The sequence below is a fragment of the Asparagus officinalis genome, chromosome 3 (assembly GCF_001876935.1).
Source record: "Asparagus officinalis chromosome 3, Aspof.V1, whole genome shotgun sequence".
Lineage (NCBI taxonomy): Eukaryota > Viridiplantae > Streptophyta > Magnoliopsida > Asparagales > Asparagaceae > Asparagus > Asparagus officinalis.
Window position 1 is genome coordinate 48,399,524 of NC_033796.1, and position 10,619 is coordinate 48,410,142.

Below are 10,619 nucleotides of genomic sequence, written 5' to 3' on the forward strand. Positions count from 1 at the left end.
CAAGTAACCATTGATTCCCTGAAGGAGATGTTGGAGCAGCTTCTGAGTGAGAAGAAGAGGGAAAAATAGAGGACTTCACGGGCTTCGCGTAAATCCTTGAAGCACAAAGAACGGGTGCTTACTCCTTCTCACTCCTCATCCGAGTCATCTAGAGGAGCTTCATCTTCGGAACATAATCTGAGGGACAAAAGGCTCGATGAGTTCCAAAATCAACTCAACGCCTTGAAGCTCCGAAGCACATGGATAAGTTGGGGTTTGTCAGACCGTATCCGATCGAATGGGATACAGTCTCCTACCCAATGAAATTTCAACCACTGGACCTCCTACAGTTCAACGGCAAGGATTCTCCTACCTAGCACATTTATTACTTTCAGGCGCAAACTGGACACATAGTGGGGAATGATCCCATTATGACTCGACTGTTCATTGGCACTCTCAAGGGGGTCGCTTTTGAATGGTTCCGTAGATTAGAGCTTGAATCCATCACCTGCTAGAAGGGCATGGAAAGCCTCTTCATGGCCAGATTCTTCGATGATGACAAAAAAAATATCTATGGCCACCCTACTAGCTGCAAAGCAGAGGAAGACAGAGTCTGTAAGCAACTTTGTCAAGAGGTTCAGGAATTGATCACTGTATACACATGATCGGATTTTCGAGACCACTCTCATTGAGATGTGCCGGAACAATCTCTCCATCAACATTCTGTCCAACACGGGCTCTGTCATAGCTAGCTCATGGAAAGACTTACTCCGCCAAGGAGAACAAGTCGAGAGTATGCTCAAGCGTATGGATACTGAAGAGCCATATGAATTTCAAGGGGGTGATTACCAAGACATCTTGGTAATGGAAACCACCTCCTCATCCAAACCCTCTTCACAACAGAGGGGCAATGCTTCAAAGCACAAGAAGCCCTCGATGGCATTTGCCGAGTTCGCCAACTAGGACCCAAACTATAGGGTTGATGGCGAAGACTTAGCTACTATTGGTCAAAGATGATCAGTGATGCTTAAATGTGTCAATCGTCGGAGGACCTGTATCTGATAGAAACTTCATACCCATTCGTAGTAGAATGGGCAACGTGTCAGCACAGGATTTCATCCTCCGTCTCCAATGGGTATACGAGTATAAACTGTTCCCTACTTTTAATGGGAAGTTCTTAGAGGATATTACCCATAATATTCTTAAGGATAACCCAACCGACTCCAATGGTTATACGAGTATAAATTGTTTCCTATCTTTGTCGGGAAGTTCCTGGAGGATATTACACATAGTATTCTTAAGGATAACCCGATCGACTCCAACGAGTATACGAATATAAACTATTTCCTACCTTTGTCGGGAAGTTCTTGGAGGATATTATCTATAATATTCTTAAGGATAACCATGCAAACTCCGACGGGTATACGAGTATAAACTGTTTCCTACCTTTGTCGGGAAGTTCCTGGAGGATATTACCCACAATATTCTTAAGGATAACCTGGCAGACTCTAACAGGTATACGAGTATAAATTATTTCCTACCTTGGTCGGGAAGTTCCTGGAGGATATTACCTATAATATTCTTAAGGATAACCTGGCAGACTCCAACGGCTATACGAGTATAAATTATTTCCTACCTTTGACGGGAAGTTCCTGGAGGATATTACACATAATATTCTTAAGGATAACCCAGCTTACTCCAATGGGTATACGAGTATAAATTGTTTCCCAAATCTCTAACTGGTGTATGAGGCTAAACTGTTCCCTACCTTTGACGGAAAGTTCCTGGAGAATATTCTTAATGATAACTCGGCAACCTCCAACTGGTGTACGAGGATAAATGTTCCCTACCTTTAATGGGAAGTTCCTGGAGAATATTCTTAAGGATAACTGGGTATCTCCAACAGGTATACGAGGCTAAACTGTTCCTTACCTTTGATGAAAAATTCCTGGAGAATATTCTTAAGGATAACTCGGCAACCTCTAACTGGTATACGAGGCTAAACTATTTCTTACCTTTAACAGGAAGTTCCTGGAGAATATTCTTAAAGATAAACCGGCAACCTCCAACTGGTGCACGAGGCTAAACTACTCCCTTTCCTCCAACCGGTGCACAAAGCTAAACTGCTCCCTTTCCTCCAATCGGTGCACAAGGTAAAATTGTCCCTTTACTCCAACAAATATACGAGTATAAACTGTTGCTCCTTTCCTCTAACTGGTACACGAGGCTAAACTGTTCCCTTTCCTCCAACCGATGCACGTGGTGAAACTGCCCCTTTACTCTGATAAGTATACGAGTATAAATTGCTGCTCCTTTCCTCCAACCGGTGCATGAGGTGAAACTGCTTCCTATCCTCCAACCGGTGCATGAGATAAAACTACTTCCTATACTCTAACTAGTGCACGAGGCTAAACTGTTCCTACCCTCCGACTAGTATACGAGGTTAAATTGTTCCTACCTTAATCCAAATGCCTCAAATAGCTAAGGATAGAGGAGAAATTTTAGCATTAAGCCTAAAAGAAACTCCTCGACAACTTACCATGCTAAGGGCAATAGCGTGGCTAGTTCAACTCAAATAGCAGTTGATAAAGACAAATCAAGTCCGTTGATAGCTAAGGGTTTGCTCAAAATCCTAGATGGCGATCATCAACTACGAGTGAAGAGGTCGATTTCACTGAGCTCGTTAGAAGGTTCCTCACTCCATCTGAGCAGTGATCACTTTATAGGTCTTCATATCCAAAGTGTTTCAGACCCTATGTGGCCTCATTCAGGTTTGAAAACTTTGGAGGGGGTTCTGTAGGAAACAAAAATTACCTTAATCCCTGTATAACAACTTGGAACAAGCAAAATGGTCCATCTTGGTGAAGGCAGGATGACTCACCAAGAGTCTACCCGACTCAGTCGGCTAGATGACTCGACGACTCGCTGAGGGTCGGGCCGACTCAGCTAACATGTCGACACGAAAGGCGATCGAAGATGACTCGACGACTCGCTAAGATTCGGGCCGACTCAATCAATAAGTCGACACAAAGGTAGTCGAAGATGACTCGCCGACTCGCCGAGAGTCAGGCCGACTCAGTCAACAAGTCGACACGAAGGGCGGTGTTAGTCGGCCCTTCCAAAATGACTCATCGAGAGTCCATCTAGAGCTCGCCTGACGATCCCCTTGGGCTCGCCTAATGCTTGAGCTCACATGATAACTTCTCGAGTTCACCTAAGGCTTGAAGCTCACCTGCCTGTAGACTTGAGCTCACCTGCATGGGTCGACAGCCCACTTGCAGGGTCGCCAGCTCGCTTGCAACGTCACCGACTCGCCTGCATGCTCCAGCTCGCCTGCTGCAGAATCTCCGACTCGCTTGAAGGCTGGTCAAGCTTATCAGCCGTCCACTTGATCTATGGGAATGGTCACATCAGTGGTCACATCCCATATTTTAAGGAAGAGAGTATGGTACTCCTTGTCCCATCAGTGGTCACATCCTACAAATTAAGGGGGGGAGAGCATGGTGCTCCTTACCCAGGCGTAGTCATATCCCACAAATTAAGGGATTGGCCCTGGCTCTCCTTTTCTATAAATAGTCATACTTGGCTACATGAGAATGGGTCTTTGGTCTTCTTGAGGACTTGGACCTTTTGAGGGGCTATCTTGGTCTTGGCCTTTTTTAAAACTTGACCTTTTAAGTGGCTGGCTGAACCTTTTTGGGATAGCTCCCTTAGCATTTTTAAAGTCTCAATCTGAACTCTCAGTTTGGAGACTCTTGGCTTGTTAGCTCTACAAACTCTGGCATTATAGCCTTCTTGGTGCATTCATCCTTGATACTCATCAAGCTCGGGTATTCAAACTCTAACTGCATCTTCGATCGGATCGTCTAAGGCAAGCAAACTCGACACGAGCACCGAGGCACGAGCACCAAGGGAGGCATCCTACCGCTACCAACGAACTCACGTTAAACAAGAAGGATCATTCCCTTCTCCTCTGTTATAAAACATTGATCATTAGTTTGTAATAAGCCACTCTTATAAATACAAACGACCTCTCAAACGGGAAGTCAATTTTTAAACCCAATAAGGTTCCTCTCAGAACCGGATCTATTAGATATTCTAGTGGCATGTTGCCGCGTATCTCATCTTTTTACCCATTCCTAACTTTCAGTTCTCTTTTTTTGTCAATGAAAACTTTTTATTCATTTACCAAATTAGAAGTTTAGTTACATCATATCAAACCAGAACAATTCTTGAACTCAACTCACAAGAGAACACATTTACAATCCCTTAGTTCTCTCTCTTATATGAAGTCGGAAATTTTCATTCAAAACTTTTGAGTAGATGGAGATCTTTATTGCTCAAAAAATTACCTCAGGTCGATCTTTACTCTGAAAAATCCTTAGATTCCTCTCTTGCCATATCAGATACACCAAAATTGTAAGAGCCATCCTCTTTAATATTTTAGTAAACCCCTTCCCTTTCAGCCTGTAGCTGTACTAACTTATAATACAATCCCAATTACATGATCTCCAATTAAACTTTAGCCAATCCATCACCAAATTCCAAACATTAGCTGAGAATTGACATTCAAAGAATAAATGGCAACAGGATTCCTGATGGCTTGAGCACAGAATACACTGATATTTATTGAGAATTCTCATGCGACATAATCTATCTTGTGTTAATAATCTTGATTGAGCATGTAACCATAAGATAAAAGAGTGTTTGGGATAATGAATACCATCCCAATTTGTGCTCGCCCAATCATCTTGAGGTGCAGGGTGTATCAGGAACTTGTAAACAGAGGAAATATACATTTTTTTTCCGATTCAGCATTTGCCAGTGATTTCCTGTAGGCTATTGACATTCCCAAATCTGTTAATCAACTTGTCTCTAACTTTTATAATCTGCTTCCACATCCAAGAATCATTCGATCTTATTTGAACCTGCCAAATATCAGCTCTTTGTAAATAATTACCATGTATCCACTTTATCCATAGGATGTCCTTCTTGAGATGGATCATCTACAATAGTTTAAGTGCTGCTGAATGGTTCCATATACTTGCAGAGAAAACACCCAAACCTCCATGCTTTTTTTCTTAACAAATTGAAAACCAAGAGACTAAGGGAATTTTATGATTCCAGAGATATTCAGAGCACATCCTGTCAATTTTTAGAAGAATTTTACTCGGCAAGATATAATTGTTAGTCCAGTAGATATAAACACCCAAGATGACTGATTTTATCAGTTGTAATATTCCAGCGTATGAGAGAGTCTTCTTCTTTTGCCAATTTTGAAATTGCTCAGCTATTTTACTGATTAGGGGGGGACAATCCATCCAAGATAATCTCTTTGTTATTAGAGTCATACCTAAGTATCTCTCTGGCAAAACGCCTTCAGAAAAATTTAGATAGGAGCATATCTAAAACTTGAGGTTCTCATCAATACCACTCATATAAACTGAGCACTTATTGGGGTTAGTATCCAATCCAGATATACCTAACTGAATTCTTGGAGGCAGTTGTGTAGTTTAATAATGGAGTCCTTATCAGCTTTCCCAAACAAAAGCAAATCATCAGCAAAGGACAAGTGAGTAATTTTTAATCTTGAGCACTTTGGATGGAATTTGAATAACCCATCATTTCTGAGTGAGTTAAGCTTTCTTGATAGGTATTCCATGCCTAGCACAAAAAGATAGGGAGAGAGAGAGGATCTCCTTGTCTTAAACCCCTAGCACCTTGAAAATATCCATGGAAAGAGCCATTGAGTGACAATGAGAATTTGGGTGTAGTGATACATTCCATAATCCACATAAACCATAGTATTTGGAAATCCAAGACCCAACAATATGGCTTTAATGAAATCCCAGTTAATGGTATCAAAAGCTTTTCTTAAATCAATGTTGAGAGTTGCTCTTGGTGAAGAATGTCTCCTCCCATAGTGTTTGATAAGCTCATGAGCAAGTAAGATATTATTTGAAATAATTCTCCCCTTAACAAAAGCACTTTGAGCTTCACTAATAAGAAAACCCATCACTTTTTGAATTTTGGTAGCAATTATCTTAGTAATAATTTTATAAACACAATTGCAGCAAGAAATTGGACGGAAATCGGAAGGAGTTTTGGGATTAATAACCTTAGGCACCAGGGTGATCGAAGTAGTGTTAAAAATACCCAAAAGTTTTCCAGAGCAAAAGAACTCTTCCACTGCAAGATAGAGATCTTCATTGATTATATTCCAAGCTGCTTTGAAGAAGGAGGCATTAAATTCATCAGGGCTAGGAGCTCTATCATCAGACATCGAAAAGATTGTTTGTTTTATCTCTTCTTTAGAAACAAGAAGGCTCAGTTCATTGTTTTGAATAGAAGAGAGGACTGGACCATTTACAATCACTTCAGGATCAGGGCTTATAACAGAGTTGATGTGCCCAAAAGCTTTTGATAGTATTTAATAAGTTATGTAATGATGTTGGGCATATCAGTGATTCTTTCTCCATTTTTAGAATAAAGAGATAATACTCTATTTTGGTGCCTTTTGCTTTCATAATAGAATGGAAAAATTGTATGCAGTTGTCACCATGGATCCCCCATTTGATATTGGCTTTTTGTCTATAGAATGATGTTTCACAGTTGAGAAGCCTTACATATTTGTTGAGACATTCTTTCTCTTTTGAAATCAATATAAAGTTGAATAAATCAGAGTTCAATTGCTTTTGAATCTCAGCAAGTTCATCCTTAGCCCTCAACACTTGTTCACTAATGTTCATGAAATACTTTTTATTCAGCTCCTTCAAAATAGGCTTGAGATTTTTGAGTTTAGCATGAAATTTGAATATTTTGTAACCCACAACATCCTGATCCCAGACTGACTTTACTGTTGAGAGGAAATATGGGTGGCTAATCCACATTTTAAAATACTTGAAAGGCCTTTTACCCACAAAATCATCTTCTTCAATGCTTATTAGAGCTGAGGAATGATCTGAGCAAGATGGCACTAAGAATTCCACCTGACTTGAAGTATATTGATGCACCCAATCTTCATTGATTAGAACTCTGTTAAGCCTACACCAGATTCGTGTGTCTTTATCCTGCTTATTACACCAAGTAAAGAAACATCACATAGTTTGAGATGCACAAGTTGACATGAGGAAATGAAATCCTGGAAATCCTCAATCTCTGAAGCAGATACTAAAGCTCCACTGATTTTCTCTCCATTATTGATGATTGAATTAAAATCCCCTCCAATAATCCATGGACAGGAAACAGATTGTTTGAAAGCTAGAATATCATGCCAGAGAGATTTCTTCCAAATATATCATTAAGAGCATATATCACAGTGATTATACATGATAATTTGTTGTCCTTGGACTCTATAGCACATGTCATGAATTGATTTGAGGAATTAATAAGCTACACTGAGATAATCTCACTATCCTAGAGAATCCAAATCAAAGCATTATTAGCTTGATGACAATTAGAAATCCAACTCCAATCTTTTACCACTTTTTTAGCAATTGATTGCATTTTATCTCCAACAACTTAAATTTCTAGAAGAGCTATAAAAGGAAGCTTATATTGATAAATGAATTGCTTCACCATCATATGTTTAGAGGATTTATTAAATCCTCTAACATTCCAAATAGCTAGGTGCATTAAAAAATATGTCCACCTCTATCAATACTAGAGGTCAAAATCATGCACCTGATGATCCAAAGGGGAGAAGTGTGATACCTGAAAATATGATGTTTCTTCAACATTGGATTTTGCTTTTGTATTTACTCTTCTTGCATAATTCACTCCGTTGACACTCGTAAAACCTATAGCATTCACAATTAGGGAAGAAAATTGTTGAACAAGAGCTAGTCCAACATCACTACAACTAATGTTAACTGTTTGTGCATGTTTATCAGGGGTTTGCACTTCACTTTCAGTTTGCCTTATGTTTACATATCCTTCAACATCCTGAGCTTGTTCTCCAGGAATATCCTTTCCAGATTTTTTAGGCATCTCCTCAGTACATTGTTGTGCACGTGCACCGGAAACTTGAGTAGCTAAAGGTACCTTATTAACAGGAACCCATATTTTCCTCTCAGTCTTCCTTCTACATTGTTTAGTCATATGATCAATAACATTACAAGAACTACACCACCATGGCTTGAGCTCATATAATACTTTTTGAGTATAACATTTCCCATTAGTGATTTTAAGGGGTGATCTATCTCTAGAAGAACTCTAGCATAGGAAAGCCTTTGCCTTGTTGCTGTGAGTTTATTAGTGGTGATGAGCATCCCTATGAGACTAGAAATCTTACTTATCCCAGTAGTAGACCACAAATTCAACCTCAAATTGGGGAATTGAACCCACATAGGGTAGCTATAGTCTTATATCTTCTCCATGTCTGTATCTATCTTCCATGGCATTAGGACCAAAGGTCTTAAGCCAAAAAATCATGGCCCAACTTCCAGAATATCACTCTTATGCTTTTCAGATTGAAAATCAAAGAGGAAGACACCATGCTTAATTAAGTGCACTTCAGGAATAGAAATTTCCCCCCACATCTTATTAACATAAGTTTCCATTGATTTATATCTGACATTTAGCCCAATAACATGGCCAATAAGGGCATGCTTCCAGTAAGATTCACCTTCTCTCTATTCATCCACAAAGAATGTGACAGAATTAGCTGGGGAGGGTGGAACAAAATTTAGTTTTAATCCATTCCCTTGCTTCCTATTATCAGCAAATAAGCTCGCAAAGGATTTTAAATTTCCAGAATCAAGATTATCTAACCTCTCATCATTCCCCCTTAGGAATTCGAGTATGGCCCAAATCAACATTTTGATCTACTTCTGGAATTGTATTATCAGTTTCAACATTAATATGAACATTCTGTTCAACTTGAGAGACTAGATCTTTAAAATTTTCTTCATCCAAAGTTGCATCCCCAACAAAACCAGATTCAATATCCTCCTCAACATCATCTGTCCAAATGATAGAGTTAGATGGATTATCTAGTTGCCGAGAGATCAGGAGTCCAGATCTCAACAGAGGAGGCTGAGTGTCTGATAATGGATTAGATTTAGCTAATACCTCCTCCATTAGCATCTTCTTCCTAGCACCCTTTGGTCCAATACTCTCCATCACCGCTGCTGAGCTCAAAGAAGCAAAATCATCCGAAGCTATTGTTTCATTGGATTGAGAAGGAAAAACAAATATTGAATCACGAAGCTCACTATTAGGGACTCTTTTACCCCCACTCTTCTTCTTCTTTCCCATTCAAATCTAGGCGGAGGTGCACGTTAGCAGTGAGAAAATCGCCCGCTGAAATGCACCAACAGACCACCCCTTTTGTTTCATATCCGAGAATTAACTTTCATTTCTCAGATCTCACTAATTACGTGATTAGTTAAAGTTGCATTTTAATGTTAATAATAAACACTAATTCATAAAAATCTCAAGTGCTTTAACCAGAAAGAATCCAAATTCATAAAAATCTCAAGTGCTTTAACCAGAAAGAATCCAAACCGTCATCATCTATCTACAAAATAATTAATAATTAATTAATTAAAAATGATAACTTCCTTATAAATTCATTCCCACATTTCGTCGTTCATGAGTTCATCATGTTAATATTTTTCTAGAGGTGTAAAAGAAAGACCTTGCCTACTTCAGGCTTCATGGCTAATCTTTTTTATTATATTTTCATGGTTGATTTTTATTATATTTCTAGAAAGTGGTGTCACTAATTTATAATTAATAATTAAAAAAATTTACAATTGTCTTCAACGAGTTCTCATATTTTAAAAATGGTATATAATAGCATCATTAATAACATTATCAAATATCAATCATCACTCATTTTATTCAGCAACTTGCTCTTTATTAGCTTCATTCAAGAAAAAATTCTTTTCACATTTGTCATAGTCACATAGTAGAATCAATGTCTGTAAAAGTAAATAAACCAAAAGATGGATCTTATGCTTTTTAATCTTAACCGTCTTCTTTGAAAGCTCGTCAATGAGATCTAATTCTATCAAAATGCCCAATGTGATGGGTGGCATTCTTAGCCCTTGAGATATAACTAGGGACCAGTTTGTTTATTTCCTTGCTCCCCTTACGCTCAAAAATCCCTTGTGGTTTGAGGTTTTGATAGAATTCAAGCTCGTCACTTATGCCTTTCAAATTAGCAAACCTTGCATTTCTAGGCATATTAACTGTGTATTTGACAAGTTGATTCTCAAGTGTTAAGATCTCAACACTAGCTAGGAAAGCTACATGTATAGAATTTAGGCATTATAACTCACTAATGATAAACTATAGGAAGTCGGAGGGAGATCTTAGCAGCTAAGATAGACGAGGTGAAGCTAGAGGTAAAGGTCGCAAATAAGGTAGAGGAGGTGGTAGGGCATAAGTTCGTGAAGGTTGGGTAGCGATTTGCAGAAGGAGAAAACTGGCATGTGGATGGTGGGGTGGGGGGAGGTAATTGTGATCATGAGATCTGTTTATGTGGAGTGGAGTGTGGTGCTTTTAGTCAACATTTTGTTTAGTAGGGTCACCTAATAATTTTTATGGATCACTATATTTTAATGGTGTGTTTCGATGGAGGGTAGAGGGAAGGGGAAGAAAATTTTGGATTTAACCTTGTTTGGGAGTTTATT